Source organism: Odocoileus virginianus, chromosome 6 (genome assembly GCF_023699985.2).
Source record: "Odocoileus virginianus isolate 20LAN1187 ecotype Illinois chromosome 6, Ovbor_1.2, whole genome shotgun sequence".
In the NCBI taxonomy this organism is placed as follows: Eukaryota; Metazoa; Chordata; class Mammalia; order Artiodactyla; family Cervidae; genus Odocoileus; species Odocoileus virginianus.
In genome coordinates, this window is record NC_069679.1 from 51,429,103 (window position 1) to 51,447,164 (window position 18,062).

The following is an 18,062-nucleotide window of genomic DNA, read 5'->3' on the forward strand; positions in this document are numbered from 1 at the left end:
AAGTCAAATCCAACAAGGGAGAGATACATAAGGGGTTAGTGCTGTTCTCTTCCACATCTCTCTTTTTCTTGTTTCAAGTCCTAAGAGCGAACATTTTAGAGAAAGTTCCTTCCCAACAAGGGACTCCATATTGTACCCACTGAAATTTCATTACAGGTTTCAGAGAGATACAGAAACATACTGATATTAACTGCTCTCTCTCCTGTCATGATATATTTTTGTTATCCTTTGCTATGAACAGTTTATAAAATTTTTGGTGCCAATGAAGTAGAATTAAAATGGGGGGGTCTAGATTTTAAAAAATTCAAATTCAAATACTGACTCTCTTGCTTAACAATTTAAGCATCTCACCCTCCCCTAGACAAAAGAAAAAAAAATCATCAAAGTGTGAATGAGAGTCCAGGTCCCTGTTTTGTATACCCATAATGTTAAAAGTTCATCATGGAGTTATACAATGCAGTAGCCTTTATAAGCAGAGAGAGTTTCAAAGATGAAGAAGAGGAAACTTTGCTGGTGGCCCAAAGGTTAAGACTTTGCTTTCCAATGTAGGGGGTGTAAGTTAAATCCCTGGTCAGGGAACGAAGATCCCACATGCCTCATGGCCAAAAAACCAAAACAGAAAAAAATATTATAACAGATTCAATAAAGACTTTTTAAAAAAGATGAAAAAGATAGGATCCTCGGTGTTATTATTTGCTCTTATTTCACTATCTTCTCTACATCTGAGAAGCAAGAGGTACAAACAGAAGGAATCTGAAGTCAGCATGAGCCACAGTTCCAAAGTTATTATTACTACAGAGGGCTCAGCAAGAGTTTATAGGAGGTAGGTGGAAGTTTACTCATCCTATTCAGACACGCGAAAAGAATATTTCGTTTCTTTCATACGATTCTTCTTTAAGTTGCTCTAGCCCACAAACACTCACTAATTCACAATATTTTAATTATGTTCAAGCTTAAGCAATCTCCTTAAATTTAAATATTGTTTCTATTCAAAATTAACTCCTCAATAGAGCCATTTATAAAGTCATTTTCTGGAGGATATAGTCTTTTCATTATAAATGTTTAGTATTCTGTTTCTTCCTCTTTTCCTTTCTTCCCCAAGATAATTCCGGGATTGACCCCGGGTTTATGACAGTGAATGGAAGGGAGCTCCAATCCACACCAGAACTTCAGATGTTTTCAGGTCCCTGATATAGAGTGGAAGGACCAGTTTATTCCCTGTGTGGAAAACCTGGAGTAAATTCAAAATATTTAACAATGGGTACGGCATGGCACCAACCAAACAAAATGGATGCCAGTTCAATAAAAACTGTCAGAATGAGCAGACACTGAATGTAAACAAATGATGTAAGCATGCCATGGCAGACCTGCTAAAATGAGGCCTATGGGTAAACCACTGAAATTTGATCATCCCAACTAGTCTTTTGGAAGAAAATGCTGGTGCCCTTCATTGGTGTCCACATGCACAAACCCTGACCCCTAACCCTTAAGATTCCATCCATGGCAGGCAGCTTCTTCCTTCAGACCTCAGATTACCATTAATCTACTGGCTACCCTATGCCATCATTGGGACATGTCTTCTGGATCCATTTTTAGAGGCTCATCAACCAAGCAGACCATCACCACCATTGCTCTGCTGTTGTCCAGGTCATACTGGGTCTCCCCCTAAAATCGTGCAGTTTCCTCCTAAAGCCAAATATCTGGCAACTACACCTAGTATTTTTTTTGAATTCTGCTCTTTTTCTGATCTTGAACTCAAAAAAATAAGATCAGGATCTTAAATAAATCATCCTGGTTCCCTAGTTCCATAACTTTTTCCTGCCACATTTATTTAGGGCCAAAAGAGTGGGCTTTCCATTTCTTCTGTCTCATCTTGAGTTTGTTCTATTTCCTGGAATGCACTAAAACTCTCTGATCTATTCCACCAGTCTTGGTTCTTGATTTCCTAAAAGCTAAAAGATTTCGAAAATCCTTTTTCCTCAACAATACCTGGTTTTCAAGAATATTATTATGCTAAGGAAGTCAAGAAATTAAACTTTGAAATGAAAAGTTGAACAATGGACACTTTAGTTAAGACAGTACGAACTGTGTCCTTTTCTAAGGCCTCTTTACCCTGCCTCAGAAATGACATCAATATATTTAAAAACTGTTCTTTTAGAAATATGAATTAGACACTGACAAAAATTGTATTTTGAAATACTATAAAAAATACAAAGTATATATAATGATACTTAAAGCAAGATAGAATATTTACATATTCAGCAGTATATTAATTAAAGGCAGCATGGAAATGGAGATATTTATATTAAAAAATAAAATTAAGACTTTTTGATAAGTTTCCCAAAGCAGCTAATACTTTGGCCACCTGATGCAAAGAGCCAACTCATTAGAAAAGATACTGATGATGGGAGAGACTGAAGGCAAAAGGAGAAGAGGGTGGCAGAGGATGAGATGACTGGATAGTATCACCAACTCAGTGGACATGAATTTGAGCAAACTCCGGCAGATGGTGGAGGACAGGGAAGCCTGACGGTGCAGTCCGTGAGGTCAAACAGAGCTGGACATGACTTAGCAACTGAACGACAACAAGAAGGCTGCAAAAAGTCCTTCCACGAGTCGTGGATCATCGAGCAGGATTTGAGGCTATGCTGGGGCTTTTTTCCTTACTTATATTCTTGTTAGAGTTGAATCAGAGGCTGTGACTAAACCACTGTGAACTTATCTCAATTAACTCTCCACCTGCAACTCTCACTTTTAATTCCTAGCCTAGGTTTTCACACACACACACACACACACACACACACACACACACACAGAGGAATGTAACAAAGCAAAGGCAGACAGAATAGCAGTCTGTGCAACACCTGCAATCTAATCTAAAAATAGACTTTGCGGGCCATTCTAATCATCCTTCTGATTTTCTTCTCTAGTCCAAGAAATTAAACAAACCAAATGTATTGCCTCCTAAAGCATAAAGTGTCAGTTCACGGAAAGCCAGTTAAGTTTGGCTCTCTAAACATCTAGAAAGTAACCTCTCATACAGAACGCAACTTTAAATCATCACATTCCACCACAACAGAGTCTTCTGTTAGAGAGTAAAACCTCACAGGTTTGAGTGAAGAACAACTGTTCTCAAAAACACCAAAGTGATATTATCTTAAAAACCACTGAAAAAGCTCTTAAAACCAACCACCAAGCCTATTTAAATCCAAAGTGCAGAAAGGTAGAGGTCCAGACTTCCCATTTGACTGCATGAATGAGGAAACGTTTTCTGAATCTTCAAGTGACTTTTTTTCCCCAACAGTGCTAAGATCTACCAGTATATCCTACTCAAGATACCTTTTTTCAGGGCTTAGCATCTGGCATTTTTCTCAGTTACTAAAAATTCTAATGAAAAGAAGCTGTTACACAAACCCAATCTGACAAGCTTAAGATCTTTTGTTGCTTGTCTTATACAATGGATATTACATGTATATTTAGAATAAATGGACACTGTACTCGTGTGTCAGTTTCTCCTTCTGAAATATTTTACATTCTCTTGAACTGTGTGCAACTTTAGAAATTTCCAATCATCTTACTTTTAAATACCTCAGTCTACAATATAAAAGGGCTTTGATCTTATTTAAATAAAGACATTATACACAGCTCTGTCTCCACTCTTTCAAAATACTCAATCAATTAACATAAGCTACCTTCCAGAGGATTTACTTTAAGTGAGGTGGAAAGGAATATTATTTCAGAATCAAAGAAGAAAAAAAGAATACAGAATGCATAGCAAACCAAACATTTGAAAAAAAAAAACATTAAGACTATTCAATTTCCTCATATTTTAGGGAGGATGGTGGTGGGCCTTTTTTTTTTTTTTACCCCTTTCAAAGCATTCTGCCAATGACTGCATTCTAAATACAACAAAGTTTTCTGGGATGTCTCTGAAGGGATATAATATCCAAAATGTTGCAGTCCCACCATAAAGAGAGGCTCAGGAAGTCTCTCTGCAGCCTCCAAAATACTGCAGGCTCAATTACCTCAGGGTACAATGAATGGGCAGCGCCATCCATCATTCCCAGGGCACTTAATGCCCTGAGAACAGCCCTGAGTCCACAGCAGCCAGAGGGCTTTCTAAGAACTGAGCCGGCCTCGCACAGCTGGGCCATGCTGCCACCTGCAGGTCAGCAAGAAACACAGCCCTTCAGATGACAGTCTTCCCTCCAGTTCTAGAGTAGCTGCAAGGTGTGGGGTGTGTTGAATACTCCCTCCTTCTTGGGCACTTAACCCTGTTCTTCCTACTCCCTAGATGCTGGGGCTTTCCACTTCATCGTTCAGTTGCTTGTGGAGCAAGTGAAGCCAACAGAAATAGGGCAAGACTGGTAGCACCATGGTCTGTCCCTTCTTTACCCACACCCTCATATACATTGGAGCAAATCTTTTGGAGCACCTGTTCTCTTGTTTGTCCTTCCAGTTGATCAATATTAGGGGTTTCATGCTCTGTTCTAAAGACAAGACACTGCACTCACCCTTAAAATGCTCTGACTCTGGGTGAAGCAAGAGACAAAAAATACAGAGGCTCATGGCTCAGCCGTGATGAGTGTTCACAATGGGCTAAGTACTAGATGCTGTGTGACCAAGAGAGGGGAAATATAAATAGATTAGGTGTGAAACAACATTAGGAAAGTCTCCCCCTCCAGGGGGGAGGGGGGCCTCTGCATAGTATAAAGAACAAGGATATGCTTTTGAAATCTGATGAGTCTATGACAAAAATCATTCAAGCTTTCCAATTTTCATTTTCTTCACTTGAAAAATTTTTAGTAATAATACCTATTTTATAAAGTCATCAGAAAAAATAGAAGTTTATGCATAAATAATTGGGGTAGTATATACCTCAATACCACATAAACATATGTAACTACAACGGTTCTGGCAGCGCAAGCTGGTCTTATATGGACAGAGAAGAAGGCTGGGGAAGACACAATATATGCGAGTCAGATGGGTGAGAGAACTGTGTATTCAGAGATCTTTAAGCAGTGTGTTATCACCGAAAACACTTCAGTTTCACTTCTTTTTATGCTTTTATGTTTCTCTCAGTTCATCTCTGCTCCTTTATCCCACTCTTACTTTTTTCCTCCTCACCGCACCCCCTACCCCACCCTACTCAACATTCAAAGAAAGTAAGAATGCTGTTTGTCTGCAGGATACTAAACAATGTCTTTTAAATTTTCAGCTAGTTCATGACAGGAACATTTGTTTGAAGGAGAAACAGGCACCTGAAAGAATTCTATTTTCATCAAATTTCCTTCAAGCAACTCAGTAAAGAAGTTGTGGGTGACATTCTGATCAAATGCCAGCAACTAGTCTATCCCTACAGAATGCACTGGTAAGTTTGAGTGAGCTGTAGTGACACCTCCTGGTAAGAGAAAGGGAATGTCACTGGATACAAAACTTTCCAAGCCTTTACAACTTTATGATCCAAAACAATACATGAAAACATCTTTTCCAAATGAAGTGTTTTTCTGTCTGAAAAAAACAAGAGTTTCAAAGACAGACACATACGTATAATACTCAGGTCGGACTGACTTCCATTTCAGAAACCAGTTGAATCAAAGAAAGAAAACAGTTCTGTTTTTATTTCATGACATCAAATAACTAACTTGACCTTAAAAAATCTTTCATCCACTTATTTTGGCTTTGTGTATATACAGAGACTTATTCAACATTTTCTAAAGCTAAGAAGTAAAAATTATATGGAAGTGACTTTAAGTAGAATTTTTAACCTGGTTCTTTGTGAAAGGCTGGTCTGACACTTCCTCTTGAATGCTTGAACTACCACCATTCTATCACCTCACCCCAAGCTCACTCTATGCCCCCAGTACTGAAGCTTCCATTTAGTCTGAAGCATTTATATCTCAGGTGCCCCAATTCATGTACCGCTCTTTCTCTCCACTCTCAAACTCTCTACCGCTTTCAAAATGCACTTGTGTACTGATGAGTATTGTTAAGGCCCTGTGAACCAGAGCTAAAATAACAAGTGTTAACAAGTTGACCTTCTATATCTCCTTTGTGACATACAAACCTTACAAATATGAAGCTAGCCCTTCTAGAAATGCAAATTCCAAGATGACAATAGTGACAATCTCAGTCAACCAGTCAACCAGCCAGTCATTGAGCCAGCCATCCAATATTTATTCAGGACTACATGCCAGACTCTTTGGTAGGTATTCAGGGAAACAAAAATAACCATGACAGATATATTTGCTTCATAGAATTTAAATTCTAGCAGCAAAACACGGAGTGGGGAGGGTTGACAAACAAAAAGCTCACATTATGATAAGATCTATTAAGGAAGCTCAGACTGTAAAGATCAGATCCGGATTTAATCCCTGGGTTGGGAAGGTCCCCTGGAGGAGGAAATGGCAACCCACTCCAGTATTCTTGCCTGGAGAATTCCATGGACAGAGGAGCCTAGAAGGCTACAGTTCATGGAGTCTCAAAGAGTCAGACACAACTGAGCAACTAACACTTTCACTATTAAGGAAACAATAAAATACAATGGAACAATAAAAGGACTAAAACAATAAAAGGAAAAATAAAATGTGGAGAGTGAAAAAAGAATAAAAGGAAGTGTCCTTTAGATGATCAGAAATCAGGAAAGGACTCTTAGAGGATGTGGCAAACGTTGAGACCTGTAGGACAAGAAGAAGCTATGGGAAGAGTCAGATGTGAGTATATCAGGCACAGGATATAACATATGCAAAGGCCCAGTGACAGAACAGGATTTGATGTTTTCATAGAAAAAGGAGAAACAGAAATTAGCAAGAGTTAATAAAGTTGATGAAGGTGATTATAAGGATTAGATTATTGATTCAAAGTGCAATGAGAAGTCCTTGGATGATTTTAAACAAAGAAGGTTATAATTTGATTTAGACCTTGACAAATACATAATAGTATTTGCTTTAAGCTAGACATTTATTTAATACTCATCATAACATTAAAAGATAGGTACTAATACTTTTAATCTTATTGATGGGAAAATGAAAGCAAAGAGCTCTCAAGTACCTGGCCCCCAGTCTCACAGTCAGTAAACGGCAGTGCTGGGATTCATACTTGGGCTGCCCACCCCTGGGGTCCAAGCTTTGAACACTATGCAATAGGGCCTCTCAGATCGTTATTTCTGCAACGGCAAGAGTGGGAAGAACCTGCTGAAAGCTAAGGCAGTGATCCAGGCTGAAAATTATGATGTCTCACAATAGAAGGATGGCAGTAGAGATGGTGAAAATTAAATAAATGTGTGATACATTTGAGCAGTAAATTCTATGAGTCTTGGTGGATTGGATGTTGCAAGCCAGAGGAATGCCTGATGGGGACCAATATTTCAATGACAGCCAAATCACCCTTTCACTACTGTGTTTATTCAGTGGACATTTTCTGTGTCACCAGGATCTTCCCGTCAAAAACCTTTCTCTTCCAAGCTGAGTGCATTTTCCAAGAATCTGTCATACAGAACAATTTTCATCTCAATGTATGAAGATTCTTTGGACATTGAGAACCTTTTAACATGGTTCATTTATTTTTCTGGTCTTTCTATATACATATAACAAAACTGCATCATGTACTTTGTATAGTTAATAGTTTCAGTTTGGTTTTTTTACATTATATCATTATTTACAAAAATTTTTTTAAATGATGCTTAACATTCTGTCATAACAATGTACTGTACTTTATTAGCTTTTTTTCCTATCCTTGAGCTGGTCTGTTGTTTAATTTTTTTTCATTATACGAACATACTTTCCATAAATCTGTGCCTCAAACTATGATTATTTCTCAGTACTAATCAACTAAAAATGGAAGTTCAAGATCTAAAGGAATAGTTTTACTAATAAATTGCATTTACATATTTCTACATCAGATTCCACTGAATTGTAACCGCTTATATTACACCAGTGTTATGTGAGAAAATCTGCAAGAAAGTAGATGATGTGGAAGCAAATACTTTCAGGTAGATAAATGTGGTAGTGGGTGACTGTGGAAAGGTTTTTCTGATGGCTCAGTATCAGTTAATAGGAAGAAGGGGCTTCATCTGAGAGTGAGGATGTAGACAGAGGTACTGAGAGTTTGGAAGAGATAGGAGGAAACCTGATATATAGTCCCCTTGGAGAGTAAATGGAGCAGGCTAGTTCAGTAAGATTATCTGATAATTTTAAGAATCCATTTAAGATGAAGGAATATGAAATGACAACATGGTTGTGTACCTGGATATGCTGAGCTGCATGAGTGCACAATATAGTATAAGAGTGTTGGATTTAATCAGGATTAAACCTCCAAATCTACTAAACTGGTCTTAAGTCTAGTGAAATTCTGGGTTTCCCATATAAGTCTCACTGCTCTTTTCCCCAGGAGCTCTGGTGCCAGAGACCCCCATCTACTGCTTCTTCACCTGCTAGAGTTGTACTTACCCTTTTTGCTTCAAATCCCCTACTAAACTTTCCTAAACCATTCCCCTCCCACTCAAATTGAGACACACCTGTCTCATAGCCCCTGTCCTTACAGCTCCCCAAATATCCCTTGATGATCTGTAGAATTTATTTTACCACATTAACTCAATATTTTTATTCTCCATTTGACTCAATTCTTTCAGGGAAGGATCTCTTTATTGGTTGTTTTTATGCTCATTTCCCATGTCATATGATGCACAATATATAATGCACAATAAATCCTCATTCGATGTTTATTAATGAAAGTAAATGCTTGTAATTAAGGGATAGATTTTTTGATAGACTTCATCAGCAAGAAAACAAGTTGCCTTGATCATAACTACACCACACCATACAAGACTAGTGAAGACTTTGTCAATGACAAGCAACAGGCCTAAGAACAAATTTTTCAACTATTAGTCAAAAGTGTTAGAAAAATATTAACTTTCAACTTGAATAAAATTCTTTAAATTTTGTAAACATTTTCAGCTTTACAATAAGACTGTAAAACACACTCATATATACACATACCTGCCCCCCCAAATGCCAAATTCCAATGCAATGGCAGGGGTGCCTTCAAAGAGAAAGTGTCTTCTAAGTAAATCTTTACAAAAAGATAGGCATTTCACAAATGGGTAGGAGAAGTAGAACATTCCAGGCTGACTACAGAATGAAAAAGATGTCTGAAAGTTAATAAATTGCAAACTTATCTTTGTAGGCAGAAATTTATAGCTTATATAGCTTTGCTTTATTGGATTGTGAACAAAAATCCATAGTGAATAGAAATATGCAGAATAAATGAAGAATTTACTTCTTCATTTTTATTTGGTCATTCTACCTTAAGGCAGACAAAGACATAGTATAAATAAAAGCCAAATTTTGACCTAATAACATAACATTGGAATTGCAGATACATTCTAATTCTTACTGCATTCCCCATACACAAAATATAATGAAAAGTACAGATAAAAAAGAAACCTTAATTGCCATTAGAGAATAAAATAGACTTTCCACTTAGATCTTTAAAGGCAGCTATTCTTAAAAAATTAATTCATTTGATAAATATTCAAGTTTCTTCTTGACTTTTTCTATGTGAACATTTATCTTATGCGCTCTGGATAGAAATGAATGTTACCAAATCTTTGAATTCAAATTCACAGCCCCAAGAGTTATTCATGTCTGAACAAACTAGTGAGGGATACTTAACTGGTCTCCAAATCTCTTAAGGATAATCTGAAGACAAATTCTTTGCCCAAATGTTATTAATTATATATTTAGCACCTTAGGTAGCTTATTTCTGAGACTTTTTAGAGATCAAAAAGGATGTGAAAAAAGTAAAGAGAATCAAAGCCAAAACATCAATTTAAATTGAATTGCACAATGAGAATTTACTCCAGCACTTTGTTGCAATGTAATCTATAAATAATCCTCTGAGGTTCACTTGCCAATTAGGAACAATCATATGGCATGCACCTTAGATGTCAGTACTTAATTTGCATGTCAGTGAAACATTAATTCCATGAAAATTTTAAAGCTCTGTGCACTATTTATATCATAAGTGGAAGCACAGTAAGTGTACCACATGTATTTTATTGTACCCAATGTGCTTTTTTAAAGACCAAGTTTAAATGATCAGTATTTATCATAGTCTGATAGTTTGCTTCACTTCAAGACAACAAATCTGTGTTTTAGACTTTAAATTATTTTTAACACTAACTATAATTGAGATGTCTGAAAAAAATGGTGTGTGTGTGGGAGACAGAGAAGATGAGAATCAGATTTATACCCAGAGGTAGCTGGTTAAATTTGGAAGTTTAATTCAGAGTTTGTGGTCTTAGCCATAAATATGTCACCCTGGGTCAATAATTTAGTTATTCCCCCCTCCCCACAGGTTTTACCTTTTTTTTTTCTTCTTTCCCTGAGTTTTTCTATAGTGAAAAAGAATGGTTTTGCTGATTTTGCTGTAGTCCCTTCTAAAAGCTGAAAATGGTTGTTGATTCAAGTACAAAGGGAAACAACCAGTGGGCACTTAAACTTAACTACTGTATTTAAGTACTTATGGTACTTAAAACAAATATTGTATTTACATAGCAAGAAATTTCATAAGAGGAGTCTGGTGGGGTTTAGCTTGACACTGGAATTGCCACACTTGTCAGTCAGGTCTAGCTACTGGCTGACTGGGGAGCAAGTAGAAAAGCCAGTAGGAGACTGAGAAAGAAGAGAAAGGAAAAATAAATGTCTGGAAGTCTCCAGTCCATTACCACAGAATCACAATGACTTTTCAACATTTATTTTCATCCTCACATCATCCTCAGACTATTTGGAGTTCAGTATACCCAGAGGGGAATTCTTTCTAATGAAAATATTTGGTTACTTTGCTTTACCAGTTGGTACTATTAATAGTGCTTTCTAGAAAGTGGAAGCTGAGAATCATTAAAGATAAGGTCTAGGTTTTCAATTTAATGCAACAGATGTGTATATATACATTGAATCATTATTAGCTAATCTGTTATGTGTTTATGGCTTCTATATCCAGCTAGATTATAAGTATCTTTAGCATCAGAAATAGTTTCCCTGACATTCCCTTAGCATTTGCAATATTAGACCTTAATGATATTTACAGACTTAATTGTATTTCTAAACACTTATTCAAATTAATTTTGATGGTCTGTCTTCTTCCACAATGAAAAAAAAGGACATCTTGACAGAGAAAATATATAAGTAAAACAAGATAAGGTCATTCAGAAAGATAACACACAAATGCATTCTGTAGAGCCTTATATGATCAATAAATTAGATCTCTGATTGGCTCTAAGCTTTTTAGTGGTCAAAGAGAAAATGTGATCACTTAAGAAATTCACATCACCCCTAAGATTAAAAATACTAATTCATCGGGGGGGGAGGGGAGCTACATATTAAAAGTATATACAATCATTAATTTGCAGTCCCTTATATCCTCATTTCATAAATGTTTACATTTTTGTTAATCCTGTTCATCTCCATTTTCAAGATAATCTAAATGAATATTGATTATTAAAAATAAAACCTAATTGAATGCTTTTCTTCATATTAGTTTATGGGAAGGAAAACTAAATTTAAGATTTAAATGCACTAATTTGAATCACTTAACCAATCTATTTCTGGTTGCATCTGGTTATGAAAATTGAGTGTCAAACCATCTTCCTCAGTAAACACTGAATAAGCACTAAATTCACAGAAGAAACTGAACTTTTTAAATAAAACTTTTCCAAAATAAGCACTGACAACTTTCATTGGTACATAAATAACAATAACCTCCCCTCCCACCAATACCCCTCCTGGCCCAAAAAGAAAGAAAGAAAAACCATAAGAAAGCAGTGGGTAGTTTTCATTACTTAGTATGAAGAAAATAAATGGAATTAAAGTCACCATTCATATGCAACAAAGCAAAGGCATTGTGATACTCTATTACTTCTACTGTTTGCCTTACCATATGTGAAGTTAGTACCTGAATTACCCAAATGTAAATTTTGTGCTACAAAGCTTGGACTTTTAAAGGTCAAAGAAGTATTCCTCAATGAATTTTATTGAGGTGAAACCTGCCCTCTCTGTGTTAAGCTTAATTCCCACATTTTCAACAGCAAATTCCCTAGCCAGACAATGCTGAAGATATTTACAGATAAACTTATGACACAGAAAAATAACAAAAGATTCAGAACCAACAGGGTATTAATTTAAAAGGCAATTAATTTTGAAGAAGAAAAGGGGATCAACAAGAACTCAGAAGGGGTCTGAATGATAGGAAGTATATAGCACAAATAATTCTCTATTTGGGGGTCCTGAGAAATTTCAGCAAGTGGTTGTGGGGTAATGAATGTTTGTAATTCATTAGCTACTATTTTAAAATGCAAAGCACACCATGACATCAATGATGTTCTTTTTAATCTCAACAAACAGGCTATTACAATTAAAGCACTTGCAAAAAGACAGTATATTTAAATATAGATTTTGATGAGATTTCAATGTTTTAATAACAATGACTTAATAAGATTTCAAAATTCTATTGAAAGAAGAAAATGTCTTATGAGATTGGTTCAAAAATGCATGTGCTTGTATGCACCAATCTTTTATGAGTATTTAGTAACAGCCAGCATTTCTATCCTGAAAATTTCTTTTCCTAGGGATCCTTTAATAAGGTTTTAGTATGTCTTTAAGAAAATAATCACTATTTACTTAAAATAACATTTTCCCAAGTAGAGGAAATAATAGCATTCTAAAGTGCTTGATTTTCTTTTCTCACTTTCCATCTTCCTTCAGCTCCTAGACAACAAAACAATGGTTCTTTCTTCATGTGGAAGAGTAAACTCCATAAACACAAATGGCTAGAGGGCCTCACAGCAGTGAAATTATGGCTTCACAAGGACTTTTTTTTTTTTTTTATGAAGAAACAAGTTTAAAAGGACCTTTCTCAATTTCTCAACATACTTTAAAGTCATGCATATTTCAATGATATAATTAAACTGGCAACACTAAACATTGCTGACTGATAAATGAGACCAAAATAATTAAGTTCTGTCTTTGTACAATCAAGATTTAGTGTAGCAATCAATCTGGGTAAGAATTTGGAGTCTGGAGACTTCAGAAGATGAACAAGCAAGTAGCTAAAACTGGTCATGTGGGAAGATGGTTAAATAAGTATACATTTTATACATAGTTGTGGATACCTTTCATATTTTAATCTTCATTAGAACCTGGTTGATTCATTGCTCTTGTGGTCCCATACTAAACTGGACATGGCGTGTGCAGAGACAAACAATAGAACTGTATAAAAGATAGGTCTATGTATTCAATGAACACTATGGATATTGAAAATCTAAAATAATGAGACTGAAAATATATAACCATTTTTCAAAGCTAATCCCTCACTAACAAGAGGCACCAAAACTGTGATGAAAAAGCATTAAGGATCTAAATACTAAGTGATAAAAGGAGAGAGAACATACTATACTTTCCACATATATATTTGTGGAACTATGATTTGGATGTCTACTCAGGCCTTCCATTTTTATTTTCTTCTACCTAACTCTTGCTTCCCTCCTTGGAATAAATCACACAGCTTTCAATACCCTAAGTAACACTCTATTGCAATGGTTTCGTGGAATCAGACTATGGTCAGAGAGAGGTGTTCATATTATTTCTCCTGGGGTCTGGAATTTCAGGTTTCAGCAGACTGATGCACTTAGCAAGTCCATCAGGCAAGTCAAAGTAAATATAACTAGCGCGGTTAGGTGTGTTAGTAACTACTGGGATTTACAGAAATATACATATACATACACACATATATATACATGTATATAATTTTAAAAACTCTCTCTTGTTGGATCAGCTTACTCTGATTACTATTCATGGACCTTCCTAAAAGAAGGAACATCCTTCTCAGGAAAATGCACCTTCCTTTGTAGTGGGCTAGGGAACAGACACCACGATATACCTGATGTCTATCAGGTATCACTGCAATTTAGGGAATTGGGGAAACGAGTGTCCTAGTATTCAACAAAATGAGCATACACTAGTTATGTTTTGGCGTCTCCAATTAGGGATAGCTGGTTCCCTTTGACTCTGGGTGCACATGTCTGCCATGAATGTTAGCATGCGGCTAGAGTGGGGGAGCAATGTCTACACCAGCGCTTGGCCCCTTGTAAAGTGGAAATTGCACTTGTCCTAAAAACGGATTCTTTTCCCGAAACCATGCAACTCGACCGGCTGAAGGCACAGAGAATGATAAACACATATTCCCCCAAAAGAGGGGGAAAGGGTGAAAAAAAAAAAAATAAACCCCACCCAAAAACCTTAGAAGAGAAACAGGTGCCAGCAACAGAAAGCAGCCAGTTGCCAATAACACTTAAAACTCCATCTTCCTTACTCTGTAAACAAATTCAATGGGGAAATATCGCGCCGTGTTTCTGAAGGTTTAGTTCGCTAGGCTGTCTCCGTGAATTAGAGTCAGAGCTAAGTTTCACACTCAGCAGCGGTTTTCACTGACTACCGTTGCCCTCCCAGCTCCAAGGAGTCCGCTTCCAAACTGGTAAACCATTTCCTCCAGGCACCCTTGACCTCACTCCTCCGAGTCGTCACTTGTACGTATAGCCCCTTGAGCGGCGTCTGTCGCTCAGCCCGGGCCCAAGAACAGTAACCGCGAACAATGAGCCAGACAAGGGACCCACCCAGCGAAAGCCTGCTCGCCGGCCGCGCGCGAGCCTGCCAGCGCGGGACGCTGGAGCTTCGGGGCTTTCAGCGGCCCGTCCTTTCCCCTCCAGACCCCGAGAAAAGCAAGAAGGTAGGTGGATCCCACACCCGGACTCCCGTGAGCACCCAGTCAGCCTCCTTCTCAACACCCGCTGTTAAAGATGCTGTGTCTAAAAAGAAAACCAAAAGAGGGGGCGGCATAGTGGTCCGGCCGCTGCCCACCCGAATCAACTGGCCCGGCAAGGGCGCGTAGGCACTCACTTGCGCCCGAGTCCGCGGCAGGCTGAAATCCCGAAGGATTTGGGGTGGGGGCAAGAGGTGGGGCCAGGAGCCATAAAGTGGCTTCCGCTGCTTCCCCACCCCCGCTCCCTCCCCGGCCTGGCCCGGCTCTGGGATCCGGCAGGACACAAAAGACGGGTCGCATCCCTGCCAACAACTCTGCCGCCGCCTCCGTCTGCGCTGCGCAGGGCCACCCGGCGGCGGGGCTTCTCGGCCGGGTCCCGGTGCCGGCCGGGGCGCGCTCGCAGGCTGGAGCATCCCCGGACGCCGGCGGAGCTCTCTGGTCCGCTTTTCGCGCGGCACCCCGCAACGGGAGCTCCGAGCTGCGCAGATAAAAGAGGCTGAGGCGGCCGAGGAGAATTGAGAGAAAAGACAAGACTTACTCGGGGGCGGACTCCCGCTTCGGACTCGGCAGGTGTCAGGCACCGCGGGCCCAGGGCTGACGGCGCTGGCGCAGCTCCGAGCTGGGCTCCACTTGGCGAGCACGGGAAACTCCCCTCGCCCCTCGGCCCCGCGCGCGCTCCTCGCTGTCCCCGCACCGAGCGACGCAGGCACGCTCCCCGCTGCCTCCTCAGCCCCGATGCGGCTCGCTGCCCTCCTCCCCCGGCCCGCCTGCTCCCCCACAGACCACACCCTGTCACCTCGGCGGCCCTCCACTCCTTCCTCTTTGACACTTCCACCCGTTACTCCTCCGTCTGCGTCCTCCCACCCCTTTAAGCCCACGTGCTTCTGCCGCTCCGGCGGCTCCGAACTTCCCCTGCCGGAGCCCCCACCTCGACTCGGAGAACCCACCGTCTCCAAGAGGAGACCAGGTCCAGCCTGGGGTAGCATGGCGGCTGACTGACCTTTAGGTCCTCGCCTGTGTTCCCCCAGCCCCTGGTGGACACAGGACCCATCCTTTTGATGTTGTTAATGCGATGGGTTAGGCATTGAGTACTATATGTAAAGATGTAATTTTCGTAGACATTTGTTTCCCTGTGTCACCCAGTAATTACCTAGCAGCTATTCCCTGGGTGTTGGGGATGGTCTGTCAGCCCAGCTTTCTCCAAATGCAAAAAGCCCAGCAAAATGCCTGAACACCTTTTTTTTACCCAAAATACCATTTTCTACTGACCCCACTCCTTTCTTTTTGCTGTTGCTATAAAAAGATTTTTATATTCACTTTTCCCTATTTTGCAGAGTTAGGGATTTCTTTCCAAGGGCTCCCTGAGCACTATTCATAGTTCCATGATAGTGCTTACCACCCATTCGGTGTTCTCCCTTCACCTGCCTCTGTTACTGGCCCATAACTTTCTCTAGGCAGAACTTTGTCATGCCCCTAACTTTCTTTGCAGCTTCTTGTATAGTCTCCACTATATATTATATGCTCAGTATTTAAAGGAATGAAGTGTGGAATCGCCAGTATCCCAACAAATAGGTCATGTAGAAAACAAAGCTTTTTGCGTTTTATTTGGGTGATTTCACATGCATTCCTTAATGTAATACTTAAAACGAGTCTTATTTGTAGGTATTTCCTACTTTTTCTACCTTGGTGATGGTCATTAAGCTTGAATTGCTAAGTGTTTGGACTGAGGCTCAGTGTCTCTACAGGCTAGCATAAGCTGCGCTGGTGTTATCATATCACCATCCTGCCCTGACTATCCAGCCTGCCCTGACTGTCCAGTGCTACATCCTAAAGCTACCTCCGAGCTCTGCAGACAACCTGCCCAACCAGCTCTCCTCCAAAGAGAAAAATTTACCCTTTTCATACCCTCTTCTGTAACTCTTGACCCCTTAAGTTCAAAGCAAAAAAAAAAAAAAAAAAAAATCTATGCTCAGACTTCTTATAATACTTATTATCTGAAATCTTACACTTAAAATTCTTTTGGCATATATTTTGCCTCAGCTATCCTTGTGTCTTACACAGGGACTCTTATTTCTTTGGTTTCTCCTTTGAAATAAATATTAACTAACATTTATTAGAGACAGCATCTAACAACCAGTTATTGTTCTGAGTACTTGACATATGTATATATATAAATCTCATTTAATGCTCAACAACCCAACAACCATATGGAGACTATTTTATAAATGGAAAACAGAGGGACAGAAGAAGCAGGGTCACATAGCCAGTAATGAGTGAAGCAAAGATTAGATTCCTGACAATCTGTTTTAGAAGCTGCTGTCTAATCATCCTGCTATGTGACTTTCCACAGTCCCTTGCTCCTAAGAAATGTTAGCAAATATTTTAAAATAATGCATATTTATTCATCTACACTTAGTTTCATAGCAGGAAAAAAAGACAGTAATGAAATGAGAAGAATTTTACATTATCAATGGCATATGATTGGCCCTGACACCACCAGAACTGCTTTCTTTGGGGTATCATGGACCCACCCTGTAACCTGTATTTGAACCATGTGAGGGCCACAATTCAGGCTCATGATTTCAGGTGTGTGAGACAGCAAAGGCTTCAAGGTTGGATTGGAGATCTTTCTAGTCTAAAAAGACAACCCCACCTAAACTGACCCCTGGCTAAGGCCACCAACAAACTGATTTCTGTTCTTCAGGGACCCTGGTCTGTGCAAGCCATCCCCTCAGTCCCTGTAGAGGACTGAATAATGACTCCCAAAGACATCCATATCCTAATCCTTGAAATTTGTGAATGTTACCTTATGTGGCAAGCAATGGACTTTGCACATGTGACTAGTTAAGGATCTTGAGGGCAGATTAGCTTGGATTGTCAAGGTGGGCCCTAAATGAAATCACATGTCCTTATTAGAGGGAGACAGACGTTCATCACAGAAGAGGAGGAGGCAGTATGACGAGAGGCAAGGATTCGAGTAATACAGCCACAAGCCTACGAGTGCCACCAGCGCTAGAGGAGGCAAGAGAGGGGTTCTCCCCCAAAGCCTCCTAAAGGAGCATGGCTCTGACTGCTTGGTACTTTCAGTCCGGGAAAGGGATTTTGAACTTAGCATCTAAAACTGTATGAAAATAAATGTGTGTTGTTTCCAGCCACCAAGTTTGTGGAAATTTGTTTTAGCAGCCAAAGAAAATGAATACAATCCCCACCTCTAGAAATGATTTCTATACCTGGGAATGAAATAGAAG

At 39.3% G+C, this 18,062-nt stretch overlaps 1 protein-coding gene across 1 annotated transcript in view; it reads right to left on the reverse strand.

Annotated features, from left to right (window-relative positions):
* SEMA6D (semaphorin 6D) overlaps positions 1-15,579 on the reverse strand; it is a 612,063-nt gene extending 596,484 nt beyond the window's left edge. Inside the window, exon 1 of the mRNA XM_070469340.1 lies at positions 15,353-15,579. The gene's annotated coding sequence lies outside the window, so the exon portion shown is untranslated. The remainder of the gene's footprint in view (positions 1-15,352) is intronic.
* Positions 15,580-18,062: the final 2,483 nt, after the last annotated feature.